The sequence below is a fragment of the Ixodes scapularis genome, unplaced genomic scaffold, assembly GCF_016920785.2.
Source record: "Ixodes scapularis isolate PalLabHiFi unplaced genomic scaffold, ASM1692078v2 PGA_scaffold2__306_contigs__length_199485367, whole genome shotgun sequence".
Classification (NCBI taxonomy): Eukaryota; Metazoa; Arthropoda; class Arachnida; order Ixodida; family Ixodidae; genus Ixodes; species Ixodes scapularis.
The window spans coordinates 120,266,142-120,286,011 of NW_024609857.1; positions in this window are offsets into that span (position 1 = coordinate 120,266,142).

The window sequence follows — 19,870 nt, forward strand, 5'->3', positions numbered from 1 at the left end:
CCTCCTCTCCCATACGCCTTGTTCGTACCTTCCCCTCCTCCTCCTCACGTGACGTCAATTTGCCCGCTAATCTTGCAGAGAAACTGAATTTGCTCATAGGGGACGTGACACCAAGTCGTGTGACGTCACTTCTGTTTCTATAGAAACACAAGTGACGCAGCGGTAGGAGTAACGCAACCAAGCAACGGCGCGCACCGCGAAACCGCCTTCTTTGAAACCGTCACGACGTGGCGAGATTGGCGTCTGTCACTCTTTTGAGAGACGTCGAGAGCCAACCCCCGGAGAGCGGAAGGAGCTACGCTGTCCCCCTGCCGTACCTACGCTTTCCCGGCCGTACCTAGATGGAACTAGGGATGCCGCGAGCTTTTTTGGAATCGAAGTTTCGACGGTCGAATCAAGCGGTTCGAAAGGTTTTATCTAGGCGAGGCTAGATAAAATATAAAACTGTTTCTTTTTTAGTCCACTAGCTAAATTACAGACGTCTATTAACCAAATGCTCATACCCGTAATGTATGTTTCCCTTTTTCTATATATACACCTGAGAGGTGGTGTTTTCTACTTAATCTGAAAAAAAAAAAAAAACTTTATTTTATTTTTTCCTTTTTTTTTTTTAGATTTAAGGGGGGTATCCAGGAAAACTAGGGGAGGTCTCAACCCCCCCTAGGGGGGGTCTAGGGAAATCCCTGCTTCAAGGGATTAAGATGCCGCACGTGTTCGTCGAGCTAATTCCGAGAAGTGGTCAGGGATTGTTCGTCCTGAACGTATACAGCAAACCCTCGATGCAGCACCGATTCGGGCTATTCCGCAGGGCGCGTGCAGTTGCCGGCGATGGGCCGCTACTCATCGCGGGCGACTTCAACGCGCCTCACGCTGCCTGGGGGTACGGACGAGAAACGCCCAAGGGCAAGCGCCTGTGGGAGGACTCGCAAGACCAGGGACTGGAATTCATCGCGAACCCTCCTGACCCCACGCGGAAAGGTAACAGCGCGTGCGTCGACACGCTACTGGACCGTGCGTTCGTGGCGAACGTAGCCGCCGCGCAGTGGCAGAACATGCAGGAGGATCTAGGAAGCGATCACTCGCTGATCGAGATTCGAATAGACACGGGGCAGCACGGTCGCGGGTTTCTCTCCGACGGCGACAGGAAGGCGAGGGGACGTAGGCTCCTAATCGTGGAATGGGACGCGTTCCGTAAAACGCGCAAGGAACACGAGCGAGGTGACGGGCCGATTACGAACATTGATGTATGGACCGAGACGCTTAGAAGAGACGTTGACGCGGCAACGCGCGAGGTCCCGCCCGAGGCGAACCTCGAAGTGATCGACAGCAGACTCCTGCACATGTGGGAGGCCAAGCGGGCCCTCCTAGACAGGTGGAGACGTCAGAGACACAATAGGACCCCACGCAGACGCAGAGCCAAACCAGACAGGGACATAGAAGAACATGCCTTCCAGGTGTGCCGCGCGCAATGGGAGGAGACGTGCAACGGCCTATCGGCGCGAGCGCTTGGTGCCTCTTCCGGCACCTACTGGATCCGGAGGAGACCAGGACCGCCCAGGGGCACAAGAGGCCGGATTCTCAAAGCGAACTTACGACGAAAAAATTGCGTACGACAAATTCGAGAGAAAATCCGTATTCTCGAAACGAAATTGTCGTAACTTTTGCGCAGGTTACGACAGAATCCTACGACAGCTCCGAACCTGTCTTACGCACTTTCTACGATCAAATTAACATGGCCGACAACGTCGCTCAGTTCCGCGGTCGCGACCGGCTGGCTTGCTGAATGGAATATGCCCGCGCGACCCTTCTGGGCCCTCCCCGTGTGAATAGTTTGATAGCTGAACTAAATCTCAGAGGTCAACCTATTCCCCTTATCATCTCGATCACCTTGTTTTCCGAGGCAGCGGTGACGAACGCTGTCGTCGAAAAGGGACTCCTCGATTCTATCTCTTTGTTTTGTGTGATATAGAGCTCAAATAAACGCCGTATGGATTACCTTCGCAACACGGTATGTACACTTTGTTATTAGTATCCCATTTTTAACTGTCGAGCTATATCAGTTTGTGGGAGCTACGCGATGCCGGTCCAAACTTCCTTTGCCGAGTGTCACGTCAGTATCGAGTTGCAGTCGTAGAAGATCGGTCCCGAAGCGCTTACCGAAACGCAGTCTGAATCCAGCACTTCGATCAAACGCACGCGTCCGCTCCGAGTGTGAACAGGTATTTGCGTAACTCTTGCTGACACTCTCGTAGTTCAAACGTATATTATTTAACGTCGGCTCACTCCTGCATTTCCGAGGCCGCGAGAAACGCCGCGGAGGTTTGTTTCCATCTACGTCGCTTTGCAAACGACTGGCACGGGGCTTTTACCAACGATGACAGTTGTGTCGACTTCATTGCGATCGAGTTTGTAGCAGTCAACGAAGCGTTTAAATCGCACTGCACGGACACGAACCCCAGACAAGCGGTGGTGGAAAGGCCGCCCGTGTTTATGAGAATCAGCTTGAACACTAAACATTTACACACACACAGTACAGGACATACACAGAGCTGCCTATCAACGAGTGGTTAGCCTGTGTTTGTTATTAAAAATCCACGTGCTCCGAACTATGCCTAGCTCTCTAATTGGTTGTTCGTTTTGCCGAAGACGCCGTTGCCATAGCAACAGCACCGGAAGTCATCGTTTCTCCGTAAGAGGTCGTAACTTTCCTCCTCTCACTTAAGAAGGCGTTTGTGAATACCGTTCTTGCCTCATCTTACGATGATCGTAACTTTACGAACATCGTAGCTAAGATGTCGTAGGTAAGAGGTTTTTTTATGAATCTGGCCTAAGATTCGCGGACTCGTACGCGACTTTCGGGGCACGCCAGACGACCTTCTAGAGGCCGTGCGCGAACGTTACTTCAGAGCGGGCGAAAGGGTCCAGCACCCTGCGTTCGACGGAGCCGAAAACGAGAAGCTAGACGCGGAGTTTAGCGAAGCGGAAATCAGTGCGGTTTTAAGCGGTCTCACTACCAGGTCGGCGCCCGGCCCGGACCGGGTGACCAACAAGACGCTTCGAAACCCGAACGACGAGTAGGTTGCGCGACTCACGGCCTACGTTAACGAGTGCTGGCGCGAGGGCTCTCTCCCCGACGCCTGGAAAAGGGCCCGCGTGGTCATGATTCGCAAACCGGGCAAGCAGGTGACGATAGATAACTTAAGACCGATCTCGCTCACGTCCTGCGTGGGGAAAGTCATGGAACACGCGGTCCTGACTCGTGTGACCGATTATCTTGAAGACAGCGACGTCTTCCCACACACGAAGCTGGGATTCCGTCGTAACCTCTCCACGCAGGACGTGATGCTGCAGCTCAAACACCAGATTGTAGACGATACTTCCAGTTCCACCAAGGCGATTCTCAGTCTGGATCTCAAGAAAGCGTTCGACAACGTTGAGCACGCGGCGATTCTCGACCGCGTCCGATCGCTGGGACTAGGCCTAAGGACGTACAACTACGTACGCCATTTCCAAATACAATATAGCTTCGCCAATACTGGAAACTCCTCCGAAAACACATAGGAGCGGCGGCGAACGTGACAGTGGCGCCTCTAGCGGACTCGGAGTCTACTGAAGCAGTCGTCGCAATGGAAAAGTATAGGCTCCGCGACGTCCTCGAGCTTTACAAGCACCGTATCGTCACCCTAACAGGAGAAACAATTTATTACGGTCAGTTCGCTTGCAAAGCGGAATCTACTGATCGCAACTGCAACGACAATCGAATAACAACGCGCGCATAAACAAAGATAAAGCAGTTTATTTAGCGGTCTCAAACGCCTCTCAGGGGATCACACGCGTTTGAAACGCGTCTGGGAAGCGGAAAAAAAAAAAGGCGTTTAGCTACTCGAACTACATCGTAATCGTTAAAACATGCAAAAACGACACGTTAATATTAGCAGAGCAAGCGCACGAGCTGCTGGAGCATAAAAACAAAACAAAAAGTAAGGATAAGAATGAACGTGCAAACACTTACCGAACTTTGCAGAAAAAATGGTGTCGCCATTCCCGACGAAAATAAGAAGGAACGGGAAAGAGAAGCGAACAACGGCGAATAAAACAAAGAAGCTAGCAAAAAACTATTTCAACGACGACGATCGTTGCGGCGCTTATAGAAAAAAAGAAAGAAAAATGGAAAGCAGCAAATGAATAGCTGGTGGTCGCCACCGGTGTTGAGTTCACGACAAACAAAGCGGAAGCAACCGACGAAACTAATGAAAAAAGAAGAAAGCGACCCTTTTTTTTTCAGCTGCTTGTTGTACATTTCTTTATTTGCATTCGCGGCGTAGGTACGAACTTAAAACAAAACAGGGGAAATAAATAACGTAGTGCAGCTCACACTGCCCGTTAAAAAAGAGTCGCAGAAATGTTTTGGTCGCAGGCAGCAATCTTCTATATGTGCTAGCAGTGAATAACCTTTTTTTGCTTTCGAATTTCTTTTTCCAGTGTCTTTGGCGGGTTGTTCGTTCGCTCGCTTGACGAGGCAGTTTAAAAGTGCATTCAAGTACTTGTTGACGTAGGTGTCCGTAGGTTGACGTAGGAAGCAGAAGAAAGATTTTCCACCACATCGCACAAACTTGTTCTTGAATGCGGCCGGTTGATCAACAAACGATGACCCGTAGCAGACGTGCCGGCCGGAGTACACAAATAAAATTCGAATAAAAATGGGTAACGAGCTTACACTTCTTAATATATTTAATAAATATCAAAAAGCACGTATGGCGATTTTAGATTAGAAACTCAATCGAAGGCGAAAATAGGAGGTTATCGGAGACGACAGTGGAAGAAAACAACAACAACAACAGCAAAGTTGCAGACGGCCCTCAAAATGCCCGGGCCTAGCGCAGACGAACCGGGGGTAGTAAGCGCCGAAGCGAAGGAAAGGGAGTAAAAACTAAGCCAAACAAAGCAAGGATACGCGATTGTTAACACGTCGGGCAAAAAAAAAAAAAAAAGCAAAAAGAAAACAAAAAATATACAGAGCAACATATAAGCAGGAGGAAGAAATAAGGCGGCAGAGTGGCGTCGCCCTAAAAAATATAAAAGAAGACTCAAAAATGGAAACTGTGCAGACGGTTCAACGGGTGTCGGCCTTTATCGTAGAAGTAAAGAAGCAGCGAAGCAGAAGATGTTGGTCGTCCCCGCGCTAACAATCGGAATTTGTGCACTGTAAATAACGTGACTGAAATCATTTTTTTTCGCGGGGCTACGACGCTCTCCCCTCCTTTCTTTGCAAGCGCGAGAAGTCTGCTTTTTTCGTAACTCCGCTTTTGTTAATCTATAATCGCGTCAGCTTTGCATATGCATAACGCCTTCTTTCGGAGCATACTGACATCGCCGTAACGTACGTGGTTCGAAATTGACTTCTGCTTCTTCATCCGAACCGATCTTAACGGGATTAGCCAGCTCGCCTGTTCGACCAAACGGTTATAAGCAAGACACTCATGAGAAATGGGAATTGCAACGACAAAACGAATTGACTGATAAGAACAATAAAGTTGAAACGAAGCTATGTTCTGAAATGTTTGTACATTTCCCTTTTTCACGAAACAGCGCGAAGGCATACATTCGTGTTTTGCTTGGCTTACATAACTTGTGACAGAATGTTTTCTTCGGGAGAACTCCGAAATTGCACCCAGAAAGCTGTAACATCTTTCCCACGGGAAGAGAATGTCTTTCACTCATGAGCTGGCACCCATTTTTTAACTTTCAAAGGAGCGAATGTCCGTGACAATTTTTTTTCGTTGGTCACCTCGCACGGAGATAGGCAAAACCAATGCATTTCGGAGAATTTGTCTGCCAGCGGAGACTCCGAGCTCGCCAGGGGCGCTGCAATCACTTTTCGCCCGTTTTCCGCGGGAGTTGCCAGTATTGGCTTCCACGGTATTTGCCATTTCCTCACTGGCAGGCGCGCGAGTGTCGTAGTCGGCAACGCGGAATCCCCGGAATTCGAGACGGGTCCAACGGGCACGCCACAGGGCTCCGTCGTGTCGCCCATGTTGTTCAATTTGGTCCTTCTCGGGCTCCCCGCGAAACTAGCAGAAATAGAGGATCTGCATCATAGCCTCTACGCGGACGACATCCCCCTCTGGGTCCCCGGAGGACGTTGCGACGGCCACGTGGAAACAACTCTGCAGGCAGGCGTGGACGCGGTCCAGGAGTACTTGCGGGGTACTGGCCGCGAGTGCTCGGCGGCCAAGTCCGAGCTCTTACTCTACAGACCCACAAGCAAGGGTCGTAAAACCCTCCTCCCTAAGGATGGGGGGCGATCGGAGATTCGAGTAGTAATGGCGGACGGGGTTCCCATACCGCGCGTAAACCAGATCAGGGTATTGGGACTGCATCTGCAATCCAATGGACACAACGGCGAGGCAGTGCGAAGACTCGGGCGTTCGGTAGATGACACGATCCGACTCCTTCGCCGCATAGCAAACAGACGCAGCGGCATGCGGGAACACTGCGCTATCCGCCTCGTACAGGCGTACGCGATCAGTCGCATAACGTACGTGGCCCCTTACTTAAAGGGATACTTCAACGAAATTTGAAATATTCCCGTCGTGTTCAAAAATAGGTTGAATATGATCCACAATATCCGTAAATGACAATCGCACGTTTGTATTTTGATCCTGGTGGCTGTATTTTTCGTTATAAACGGCCCACTCTGGCAAGCGCTCGGAGAAGGCACAGCTTAGAGCACGTGACATCCAACGCAATCGTGACGTAGGTCGTCTCAAGACGAGCAAAGCTACGGCGAGGCTGACATCGAGAGGATGGCCTAGTCGTTCCAGCCACCGAAGCGGCTGCTTTTGTACGAATTTTGAGTGACGGGTTAATCTTCTATAATCTTCTAGGGGGACAATAGCGACTTCTGCGACACACAAAAGGGATTCTCGGGAAGAGGGGAGTTTCTCTTTCCCCCCTTCTCTAGTCGTGGCCGGAGACGAGACAACCTCCGTCACTAGCTGTCAAGGTTCCTAGACGAGCATTACAAACGAGGCGTTAGCGACATCCACCAGGTGCTCTTTGCTAATCGTTTAATTCGTTTTAAAATTCCTTTTCGAGACTTTTTTAACAAGATAATAATAATAATAATAATGTATTTTATTTCCCATTCTGGTTGGTACAAAAAGGGAGGACGTCAGGACAAAAAGCTGCGGTTGCAGCTTGACGAGGTCCTGGCGCCCTAACACACTTTTGGTATGTTCCATGTGATACTGCTCTTTTGAACACATATAGACCAAAAAATGAGCGCCGAAATTTCGTTGTAGTATCCCTTTAAAATGGCTGGCGTCCGAAACAAACAAAGTCGAGTGCATGATACGTAATAAGGCGTTCAAGAGGGCGGTCGGCGTCCCCGTCAACGCGAGCACGGACAGGTTCCTCGAGCTGGGCCTGCACAATACCCTGAGCGAACTGATCGAGGCGCACGACGTGGCGCAGTACGAGCGACTGTCCAAGTCCAAGACGGGCTGGCGCATCCTCGAGTCGCTCGGCATAACCTACCACACTCAATGCGGGGAGAAGACGGCGGTTCCGACCCCGGTCCGCGACCGCCTGCTCGTCCCGCCGCTCCCTAAGAACATGCACCCGAGGCACCACCGTCGGGCGCCGCAACAGACGAGCGAGCGACCTTCAGAGGAGGTTTGGTAACAGCGACGAGGCAGTGTACGTGGACGCCGCGCGATACGGAGAGAGAAGGCGCGCTCACGCGATCGCGGTGGTAAACTGAACTGGCAATTGCATCGCGAGTGCCACGGTGCGCACGGGATACACGAAGGCGGCTGAAGAGGCCGCGATAGCCTTTGCACTGGTCGCGGCACCGGACGCCGCAGTTGTGATCAGCGACTCGCAGGCGGCCGTCCGCGGCTTCGCACGCGGCCGAGTCTCGCGAGAAGCGGCCCGCATACTTCAAACTCGCTATGGCGGCGGGGACAGAGGCGAGCTTTGAGAAACGACGTCGTCGACGTCGTCGTCGACGTCGTCGTCCTCGCATTCCCAAACCGAAAACGCGATGGTCTTCATCCTGTGGACCCCGGCCCACGCCGGCGTCCCGCTGGCGGGCAACGAGGCGGCCCACGCTTATTCAATACCTTGAATAACGGTTGAATAAGGGGTTGAGCTCCGCATTCCGCTAAAACTGGTGGAAGTCACTTTTTGCAGCAAAATACCCTGATTGTTGTTTGTATGAGCAGCGACGCGCGCGCGGCAGGCGTTGTTAATTTTGATTAGCGTTGATATGGCTGACGGCGCACAAAGCTGAAGGGCACAAGCAAGGAAGCTTGGAGCGATTCTGTGTCGATGTGATTTGACGTCGCTTCTTTCTGTTTCTTCAATCATGGTGCAAATGCAGGTGCCCGACTCCCGAACGATTCGAAGGCAAGAGTGGTAGCCCGCCTATCCGCTGGTCTTTCAATCGCATGCACTGTCGTCATTTTGGGCACAGCGGAAGAAAATAAGACGCTCGCTATTTTAAATAGCGTGCGATCGGCCTGTCTAGGTTTTGGCGACACCGTTTCAGGCTGTAGATGAGAAAATTGAGCCACTACAGTACGACTGCTAGCCTGGGGTCTGTGCCTCAACAGATCGAAACGGGTGGGGGTGGGGATCCCTGGCAGCGGGACCTTTCGCCGTACGAGCTGCGGTGCGCTAACACACTCGACCTCCGATACCCCCTTGGGTCACAGCGCTTGCTGAAAGAAGTTCGGATCGTTTTACGCAGACTTTGCAGTGCGTAGGAGACGCACAACAGCTACGTACTACGTCCTAGATGCCCAAACTGAGGCTCTTGTGCGTGGCTCTCGTGATCTGGGGAACAGCCATGAAAATGTTGTATTGAGAAGTACGAAAAAGTAATATTATAAAAGTAGAGTATTTAAAACTGGCTTGCGCTGTCACTGAACAAATGAAAATAAAACTAATTAGGAATGCCGATCAGATCGGGTGGGAATGTGATATAGATCATTAGATAGGCTCGGATTATGTGCGAAGTTACGTCGGAACAGGTGGGCAGGGCCGGGTTGCTATATTCTCCATCCCCCACATAATTCAAACTCGTTGCCCCCCATCCCTGTTCCTATATTCTTCCAATGTGGCAGGTTCTTTTTTTTTTTTGTGTGTGTGTGTGTGTGTGTGTGTGTGTGTGTTTAGAGCTGCAGTTTTCTATACTTCATCTCCCCTTAGCATGGACTGTTAGCCAGATTCTACAAGTGTGAGCTAATTGCTTTGGATCACACCATGGCGGTTGCACGAGTGCTCATTCAGTGCAAGCGCTGTGAAGGCAGTCGAGGCTATTCGCGACTCCAACTAACTATAGGTGGCGCCACTCATTTTCCAAGATGGCGGGTTTAGTGAGGGTCAGAGATGCGTGCCGCTGTTGAGCCTGTCTAGTGTGTTGGCTTCACTGAGCGACATAAATTATTTCTGGTAATGCGAGCAAGCTAATGTTTTATGAGCGTAGGTCACCTCTCTAACCTGAAAACAAGAACGGTGTTTAGCGTATTAATTACGCAAGAATGAGCGTTTTAATTCTTGAGCGAAACCGAAACGTACCTCTATTTTGGATTTAATTTCTCGACAGAGGTCTTAATTTCGGATTCTTCCATGACTCAAGATGTGTCTCACATCGTAATTATTTACTTAGAAAAGTTGTTCGCGGAAACTTTATTTTGTGACATACTGTTCGATCCAGGCTGATATTCGTAGTTGTTGAAAAGATCAATGCTGATATCTTTGCGTTCTCGCTGCCTTTTTCTCGCTCGGATAATTGTCATGGGAAATAATGACAACTATCCCAGCACAAGAATAAGAGAATAATTCAAATTTTTACAATATGTCCACGAAACGCATAAACTAATAAACGCTGCTCTCACTGCAACAACCCAAGACGAAATCCGAGTCAGAAAGCTAAAGTGTGTGTGTGTGTTTTTATAGCACCGCGTGACGCGTAGGACTTCATATTACATCCACCGTTTAACTCTTTGTCTATCTTGATAACTATGTCAGAGATTTTCATATGCTAAAAAGAAAACAAAATTATACCTTTCTGGAAAGACTATTACGGTTAAATAGAGTATTCTCGTGATATTGGTGTTAATCAGAGGCATACATTGCCGCGATTTGTATTATAATAAAAATAATAAAATTAACACATTTGAATAAGTAATTATTCAAGCTCTAATATAATTTGTTGCTTATGATCTAATTTTAAACGCGCGAAGAAATATGATAATGGAAACTGTGCTAATTATCATCACTCGTTCCAACTGCTGCATATTTCAATTACAAATATAATAAAAATAGTCTAAAATCAATGAAAACATTCTAGCTAATGTGACGAATCCATGTAAAATTACATTAATTGTGGGTAAAGTATATTGTGCTATCAAAGTCGCGACTTTTGACAATCGGCGAAACGTCCAAAGTCGCCGCCAATATACTTCCAGACCAAATGCCCAAAAGTTAAAAAAAGCTTTTTTTTTAATTACTAGTTTTTTCATAACATTTATTTACTTTTGTATTTGCTCGCCGTCGTTTTGCCAATCACAGCCTTTCCAGCTCGAAGGAACGCCTACCTGCTTGCACGTCTGCTTACTGCAGCACGTTTCGCTGGCGTTGGAAGCCGGTACGTGAAACAGTAGTGAGTTTTAATATTGCGTATATGAGCAAACTCAAGCCCCGTGTGTTTGCGTTAGCTTTGCACGTTCCACACTGCGCGTGCGCGGAGCCCGAAATTGGCGTCTTGGATGGCGCATGACGATGAGGCGCACGCACAACGTGGGGCACGCAACTCTAACGCAAACGCACACCGCTTGTGTTTGCTTCTATGCGCAATACTAAAACTCTCCAGTAAGGTACGATCCCCTACCGGCTGCAGCACTACGTTGGGACAGTGAAAAGTGTTGTTTGCATTCGGAAACGACATTTCGCGAGCCATGATCGTTAGCAGTTCCGCCATGCCCGCTGAGCAGGAGAATCAGGGGACCCTCACTAGAGCGCTTCCCGTTTCCGCCGCGGGAGGGCGAGCGTCGAGCTGGAGACGCGAATACCATCTTGTGCTTGCGCAGCCTTTGCGGTTTGGGGTCCTTTGTTTTGGCCTGTTCTTTTGTGTCTGGGTTTCATGTTCTTTTTGTTTCTTGTTTTGTGTGCTGGATATGGTTGGAAGTTATGTTACGCCTAGTAGTAGGATCTTTTGTAGAAACATCGGTTTGAGAGTAAATGGTTCTAGTACCTTCTTTCTTTTCCTTCTGGCCGAGCAATGAACCTTTTGTAGAAACATCGGTTTGAGAGCAAATGGTTCTAGTACCTTTTTTCTTTTCCTTCTGGCCGAGCAATGAACCTTTTGTAGAAACATCGGTTTGAGAGCAAATGGTTCTAGTACCTTCTTTCTTTTCCTTCTGGCCGAGCAGAGAGGGAAAATGGTTTCTTCGTGTCGACTTCGGGACAGAAGATAATTCACGATGGGGACAGAGGCAAGTTTGGGGAAACCGTATCTAGGTCACAACGGCTCAATGGGCAAACAGGATGTGGCTCACGTTTTACGTGTCGAACAGGTTAGAGAGGCCTGGTGCGCACATTGTTTTCTAGCCATTTATTCTCGATCCCAGTCGCGTGTCTAGGTGGCAGCACGTATTCGCCAAAGGGTGAATTGTGAAGGAGGTATGGACGTGTATATAAGGCAGTGTTTGTTGAATAAACTTCAATCTGTGTCCGAGACTTCAATGTTCATTTCTTTTTTTTTTTATTTTCCTAAGTCTCGGGTTTACTATGTTTGTCATTCACCAGCTCGCCTGTGTTTTCTCCCTTTCTTCACTGAATAATGTACTGGTCAAGAATTATCTGGTCTTACCCAAAGTCGAAGGGAGACCAATGGACTTTGAGGTAGACACAGTAGATTACCACCTTGACCAGGACAAGACCCTAGATGACGCGTTCCTGACAGATGAGGAAGTTCTTGACCCAGGGATGAGCAGGCACAAAGAACCCTCGGTGAACCTGGATCTGAAAAAAGATGCAGCACTGCGCTTTTTGAAGGCTAGCCCTGTTCCGTTTGCAATGTGTGCCGCAGTGGAGGCAGAACTCCGGACGCTCCAAAGCTAAGGCATAATCGAGCCAACACAACACTGAACGCTGTTGAAAAACTGGCGGTAAATCTGAGGCGGGCTGTAACAAATTTTGTGGTGAGCGTGCTTAAAGGCACTATTTTTTCAACAGTGGACCTCACTAATAATAATAATAATAATAATTTTTATTTGCACGAGAAAGTTTGCCCACTCAGCGGCGTGCGAGGCTAGACAGAAAGGTTAATACCCTTACGCATGTGCGCCTGCTAGCCGGCCGCTGAGTAGGTGTAAACATAAACAAACTGTAGTCGTAAGTACAAGATAACACATATACACGTATGGAAACAATGAATAATCATAGCCCAGAGGGGAAGATAGGAAAACTTGCTGTGCCCCAATCCACCCCCACGCAGACCACGGCAGAGGCCTCAGCCACAAGGCATTCCACTAGCTGTGTGTGACAGTGGAGACAGCAGATATGCTCACCATAAACACCATCAAAGGACGACACAGAGTGAAAAGGATGCTCTTGAAAATTTCGGCTGCCGCGGCAATTTTCCAGCTCTGCAAGGAGACAGTCCTAGCAGGAAAACCCATCATGGAAATTTACCTGGGTAGTGTTGTTGTGACGATCTGGATCGGTCATCAAGATAAATGGGCACCGTGCTCAGGAAAGACATGTCAACGTCATCAGCTACCATGCCAAAACTACTTCTTTTATTTCGATCATGAGTGCTCGCACGAGCCGCTTCAGATCGATGTCTCTTTTGCAGCTCGTCACGTGCCAAGGGTTTTAAGTGTCGACCTGATATCACGCTGCCACGCAACAAACATTAAACAAATACTGCGTTGAGCAATATGCACATGATTAAATAATGATATACATACGACGTGATAAATGAGAAAAAAAACTTATAAAGTTTACAAAGTTCAGTCCCCAGGTAGAGGCTGCACAAATTTGACGACCGGCTTCAGTTTTTCAGATGCACTACATCGCGGCCAGTACCCTCCACGAGTTCAAGCTCGTAGTTCACAAAAGAGAGCCGGCTCACAATTTGGCGAGGGCCAGTAAATCATAGTGTTGCCTTGACTCTGATGAGTGGGCTCTCCTACAACACGAGCTAGTCCTTAAAAAGAACATACATGTGCCACTGTCAAAGTCGCTTTCTTGCTTTTCTTGAGCAAGCTTGATTTGTCTGGAGGTCAACTTCCGAGCTGCGTACCGCTGTCAAATGTGACACCAACGTTGGTGCTGAGGGTTGACAACTTTCCAAGGTTCTGAGACAGAAGTCCCCTGGCAAAAAAAGGTTTGATCAACGGAAAATGGGGTCAGTGTCCGCATTGCTGAGCTTAATTGTCTTGATGCCCACTGCAGCACCAGAAGTGATGCAACAAACTACTAATGACACCTTCCAGGCGGTAGGGGCATCAGGTTTTCACTTTTCTCCGTCAACAATGCAACAGACTCAAAGTGCTGTTGCCATTCCAGAAATTCTTGGTTCAGCTCTTGCCGGCATCACGTGACAAAGTGACCGCGTCTCTTACAAATGAGACGGAGCGGACGATCGAACTTCAGGGTATTGGGACGAAGAAAATTGAAAGTCCCGCGAAGTTTTTACACATGCTGAAGCGACGCATGCTGCTTCTTTTGCTTCTCTGTTGCAGAAGGGTGCTGATGACGATTGCTGTCGTCAGCGTTCCAATGAGGCGGTGGCCGGCCCTGCTTTGAGAGCAGGAAGGAGCGCGTTTTCTTTGTCCCTGCGCAGCTTGCACTCGCTCTGCAGCGAGAGCCAAAACCGGTGTCTTTGGTTGGCTGAAGACAACCTGGTCAAAGCAAAGGAAAGAGTCCAGCAACTCATTCAACGAAGCAAAGCGCCTGTCGAAGCATGCTTTTGTGCTTTGTGGAAGAGTGTGGCCAGGATAACCTTGCATTTCTCCGCCTTCGTCTCTGGGTAGCTGCACTCATGGATGAGCTCCAGTAAATGGAAGGCGGAGTCGGTGCAGGACTCTCCCGAGTGCTGACTTGTGCTGAACATCTTTTGTTTTGCCTCAACTTTGTTGTCCAGGTTGTAACGACGACGGAAAGCTTTCTTCATTTGCTCCTACATTGTTAGCTTGGCCGTCTTGAGGTGGTACGTAATCTACATGGAGTCCTTAGATGGTAGCTTTGATACAATCAATGGGATGGCCTCACCTGGTGCAACTTTAAACGTCTGGAACCTGAAATCCAGGGATGGGCAAAATACATGCAAATATGTATTGAAATACAAATACAAAATACTTCGTCAAAAATGTATTTAATTACAATTCTAATTACATTTTCAAAAAAGCATTTAAGTACAAGATACAAATACAACCAAATCTATTTGGTCTTCTCCAAATACTTTTCCAAATACATTCCTCAACATTTGCGTCAGCGACTTCAGGGCACCTGCAACGAGTTTCTGGGTATCTCATTTTAATTTTGCATCGCACACTCGGGAGTTAGTGTGCGAGGCTCTAGTAACGTAATAGAAATATAATCACAAAAAAATGTAATCAGCTGCGACATAATAGGTCAAAAAGTACAAAGCTTCAAGCAGCTTTGTTTTGTCGATTACATTTTGGTATAGACCAACAAACCACCGAGACGACCAAGACGCGCAGCACTAGCTAGATATTTTTTTATTGTTGCACCTCAAAATCAGTTACAAAAATCTGGACGACTCGCGCATTTGAATGTTCCAGGCAAAAATATGGATGGAAATCAGGCTGGAAAGCATCACAAGTTGTCACAGGCACTTCTTTTTTTTTTCTTTATTTGTGTCTGCGGATACATGTTCCGCAGAGGGGGTTTAAGGCTAAAGGCACAAAGTGCCTGACGAGGCCTTAACTCCCTCATGGCATGCAGCGAGCAACAACATACATATGCAATACATCATACACATATAATACACCATACACATATAATACATAGTACATATATAATACATCATACATATTTAGTACAGATTCATTAAATTCATATCAGTTCAATAGCCAAATCTTAATACTGTCAAATATACAGTTTTTTTTAGTTTAGACATACTAAAACAGATAGGTATTAGATACATATACGTGGTAGATCCAAAAGTCTAGATCACGACAGTTTTACACAAGTCTAAACGAGATATACATTGACAAACTGAAGTAGAAAAAACATGAAGCTACAAAAGAAAGAATATCAAAATACAAATAACATTCTTATACAATAACTTGTATAGACTTGTGATAAGACCTATCAAAAAACGAAGTAACGAGAAAGGTACGGTCATTGCTAACAAAATATGATTGCAGTTTTAAGAAAGACAAGCAGTACCTAACAAAATGTGAGAGCACTGCACAGTAAATTTGTTTTACAATCTCTTTTAAATTTTGATATTGATACATCAAAGTTTAATTCGAGTAAATCACGATTCAAAATTGTAGCAGTCTGGAAGGCTGAAGTTTGTCGTCCATAATTTGTGCGTATTATAGGTACTTTACGTTTCGGTCGTCGAATATCGTACACTGGTGTTAGTTCACTTTCTAGCGCTAAGTAGGTTCTATTCCTGTGGATTAATTGAAGCAATTTAAAGTAATATACTTGATTTGCCCTAAGCATGTGATGTTTTAAAAACAAAGGTTTCGTACGTAGATTCCTGTAATCCCCCTTGTAGTCCTCGAGCATACGTAAAATTCTTTTTTGGAGGACCATTAATTTATTATAGTTTGAGGCTGTTGTTGTCCCCAAGACCAAAATTGCGTAGCTTAATTTTGAAAGAACCAATGAGTGATACATATTTTTAAGCAGCCAACATGGGATAAAATTTCTGATTTTATACAAATTGCCTATAATTCTGGACAGGTCAGCTTTTAACTTGTTTATATGAGTACTCCATGACAATTCCTCACTAAACCAAACACCAAGAAATTTTTGCTCGCGTACTTGCTCCAGTTCTAAACCTTCAAATTTGATACTTATACTATCGGCGTCCCGTTTATTTACTGGTTTAAAAATTACGTATTTTGTTTTGTTTGAGTTTAATTGCAGTCTATTTCCTTGAAGCCATTCTGACAGTTTTAAGAGATATGAGTTTGCGGCTAGCTCAATACTTTGTTTTGTTTTTCCACTAAAGAATATATTAGAATCATCAGCATACATGATTACTTCCTGCGGTCCAGATATTTTTGTCAGATCATTTATATATATTAAAAATAATAAGGGGCCTAAGATTGATCCCTGGGGAACACCATGTTGTATATTTAAGTGGGCGGAGGATATCTTATTAATTGTTACATATTGATATCGATCGGTTAAATATCTTTTTACTAGTTTTTATGCGATTCCACGTATACCGTACCTACCTAGTTTACGCAATAATATTTCGTGCTGCACAGTGTCAAATGCTTTTCTTAGGTCCAGGAAAAGCCCGAGAGTATATAATTTACTTTCAATATTCGCAATTATTTTGTCTTTGATATCTAGAAGAGCTTGCTCCGTAGATTTATGCTTTTGGAATCCATATTGTGAAGACGTTATAACTTTGTGCTTATTAAAAAAAACATTCCAACCTATTCTTTATTGTAGTTTCGAAAATTTTTGAAAATATAGATAAAATAGAAATTGGTCTATAGTTGTTTATGTTGTTTACTCCCCCTCCTTTGTAGACAGGATGAATTCTGGCAATTTTAAGTTTGTTTGGAAAAATTCCGCTTTGTAACATTTTATTTGCTAAGTTAGATTGATTTAGCCAGTCTGCCTGTGAACGTCCATTTCGTCACTATTCTTGCCGTGGACTAGCACCGTAATCACAAAGTCACTAAACGCTTGTGTTTGATTGAGAGACACCGCATTTGGTGCAGAACGTAGTTTTCTTCCTGCTCTGGACAGTGACAATAAATTTTAGGGATGTATTTTCGCCCACAAAATTGTATTTAATTACAATTGGATTTGAAATACCCACGTTTTAGTATTTAAATACACAGGTCAATACATTACCCAATTTGTAATTAAATACAAATGCAAAATACACAAAGTATTTGAAATACTGCCCATCCCTGCTGAAATCTATCTGGTGAAACCAGGCGATGATGTCCGTGTGCAGCCGAGAAACCGTGCTGAGAGTCACGTTGGTCAGCGACTGCAGTGTCTGCGGCTGACTCAGCTTGAACAGGAACCCTCTTCCTAGGTGCTTTGGACCTTTTTTTCTTTGCGGACTCTTGAAGCAGTGTTTGTCACAGTCCACGCTGCACGAAAACTCCGAGGACAAGGTTTTCGGCATCCTTGCCTCGAGCTGATCAAGACGATGCATGATGCTGACAGGTGCCAGCAGGCAAATTCAGTGTTGCCTGTAGCTGTGCGTTGAAGAATCTGAACGCAGACATTTTGAGCAGACTGCCTTTCCTGCGAGCAAGGATGAGCCCGACCCTCCCACGGTTCTGCTCATGTTGCAAGCGTTGACAAGGGCGCTATAGTCTGTTGCAGGTCAAGAATAGCATGAGAGTGGAGAAGAGGAAACCACCTCTACTTGTCATGATAGGTGGTTTGCTTCTCTCCAGTGTTCGCTCCACCAACGTCGAGAGAGAGGGACAGAGACTTCTCCTGCTATTCTTGACCTGCAGGAGACTCTAATTATGTTCCAGAAGATGGCAGAAAAGACCACATAGAATTTCACCCTTTCGCACGTGTCCGAAGCAGTTCAGAGTAGAAATGTCGGAGGCCCCAGAGAGGATATTTTTGGCCTATTCAAGAGTTTTATTACGCTGCTGCTGCCGATATTCATTCTGAGAACTGCAGTCCCCTGCACGTGCGATAACCCCGCTTTGGGCCTGTGCATGCAGTACACGAAACGACACCACCTGTCTTCTGCACGGCCGTCTGTCCCCTGTGAGCAGTTATGGCGTCTCCAAGCATGTGCACAATAGCTGGTGAGATCAGTGTGTTGGTGACATGATGTTGTTTAATGCAGGGATCATGTGTTGTGATACCAATGGATCCACGGTCTGGTGCACTCCGTATACCTCAGAATCATCGCCATGAAAGCCTGAGCCAGAAGTTATATATCTAATGGCCAGGAATCGGGGAAAATAGCATATATGGGTTTAAGGACAATATGGTCCCAGACAAAATGGTCGCGGGCAAAATGGTCCCGGACAATATGGTCCCAGACAAAATGTTTCCGGGCAAAATGGTCCCGGCCAATATCATCCCGGACAATATATGATCCCAAACAATATGGTCCCAAGCGCAAACCTGGACAAAATGGTCCCGAGTAAAATTTCCGACACATTTGACGCACTGTCTAAAATGTCACTGATATCTGCAGCGATTACTTTTAACGGTCTATTCGTCACATGTTGATTCGTCATAGGGGGAATAAAGGCAATCTATCGTGCAGATACCGCATGTTTTGATGCAATGTTAGAAAATATGAATGGAAAATAATAAACATGCTTTTGAACACTTGACATCTTTTATTACGTTCCCACAAAAGGTCTACCCTTCTTTGATGCTGTTTGGCCTCAGCAGCCCTTGCGCCATAAAAACCCAATCCAGTCCAAAAGGTCTACGATCTTGAAACGGCACTTGGCCCACGCCTTTCAGAGGGTCATTCATGATACGGCTCAATTGTTTGTACTGTGTGCAAATTGTTTGAAGTTGTTGTTGCATTTCTTGGTAGACTGGTTGAAACTCAAGTTGAACACACGAAAAGTAGAACAAATGGCAAAAATTTTGCGTGAAAAATATAAACTCTAGATTGACAAACGGCTCGCAATATAAGTATTTTGCGAATCACATTTAATAACATAAACCTGTGAAGACCAAGCAATTAAAAAGTAACTTTAAAATAACCAATGGCTCATGTCACAAATGTTTACCAAAAATAAATACATGCAATCTACAAACCTGTGAAAAGCAAGAAAAAAAAAGAAAAATGCAGCGAAAACAACGTGGGACCTTTTTCTCCGGCCTGGCACTTGGGAACCATTTTGTCCGGGACCATATTGTCTGGGATCATAATGTCCGGGACCATTATGTCTGGATCCCATACTCAATGCCAAACAACCAGAAAGCCAAGCTAAAAGTACTGACAGTGAGAATGGCCAACATCCTGGAATGAAATTCATTTACTGGTTCAGTGATGAATGTAATGTAATGTTTTATTTGCTCAGGAGAGCCGCGGCACCGCAGAAAGGCAAAAGCCCGTACCAAGGAGGCCCGCGGTGCCGTGTCTAGTGATGGTGATTATGTGTTAATGAAAAGCATTTCAGGTTGTTATACACCAAATGGCTGGGATAGCATGCCGTGTCGTCGAGCGTAGTAATCAAGGATTTATGGTCTTTGTTAGACAGAATTGAAGTGTTAATAAAGGTTTGTTTGGGCAACGGAGCTGCTTTAAGTTACCATGATTTATTGCATGAATATCATCTGAGTGACCAGCGCACCTCATCACCGGCAACTTACAGGCTGAGCAGATATGGTACAGGAGCTCAAGCAATTGCAAGGGCAACTACAGTAGATCAAAAAATTTCAGGTTTATGATTGGTTAAACGTCATGTAGGTACAACAGCGCAAAACAAAGAGGACTAAGGAAAGGAACAAACACCACAGGACGAACGCTGCACTAGTCCTGTGGAGCTAGTCCTCGTTGTTTTGCGCTGTTTTATGTTTAGCCTTCAATAAAGTGACCAGATAACTCCATTTAGGCGGGGACAGATAACGCTTTTCCGACCAAGGTCGCCGTCCCGCCAGCGGGCTTGTGGGACAGCGCGCT